Consider the following 423-nt stretch of genomic DNA (forward strand, 5'->3'; position numbering starts at 1 on the left):
GCCCCCCGGGCGCTGGGCGCGAGGCCTGGACGGAGTCAGGTTCGGACTCCCGGGAAAAGTAGAGCCGGAACCCGGGCTGGACCCCGGGAATCAGCCCCGCTCCGAGTGCCACGTCGCCAGGAGCCCCTCCTTACTCCCGGACACCCCGCCCCGCGTGGCCTCGGTCCCCCAACCGCCCGCATCTGTGCTGCCCCGGATCCCCTGGCCATACTCCTAGGGTCTCCATCCGCATCCAGGCCGACCCCATGCCACGGCCTGCGCCCCCGGGCCCGCCCGCCAGTGATGGGGCGCACCCCGCGTTCCTTCCGGTCGCCTAGATGGAAAGACGACGCTCCGGGGTTCCAGACTTGGGGGCCGACCTTCCCCCTTCACCCCCACCCCCACAGCCCCCGCGAACCGCCCGGGACCGGGCTGCGGGATGGG

At 73.5% G+C, this 423-nt stretch overlaps 1 long non-coding RNA gene across 1 annotated transcript in view; it reads left to right on the forward strand.

Annotated features, from left to right (window-relative positions):
• The window catches only part of LOC112476962, a 3,304-nt gene that overhangs the window by 1,274 nt on the left and 1,607 nt on the right, over nt 1-423 (forward strand). The window lies entirely within an intron of this gene.

The sequence above is a fragment of the Pteropus alecto genome, unplaced genomic scaffold, assembly GCF_000325575.1.
Source record: "Pteropus alecto unplaced genomic scaffold, ASM32557v1 scaffold563, whole genome shotgun sequence".
In the NCBI taxonomy this organism is placed as follows: Eukaryota; Metazoa; Chordata; class Mammalia; order Chiroptera; family Pteropodidae; genus Pteropus; species Pteropus alecto.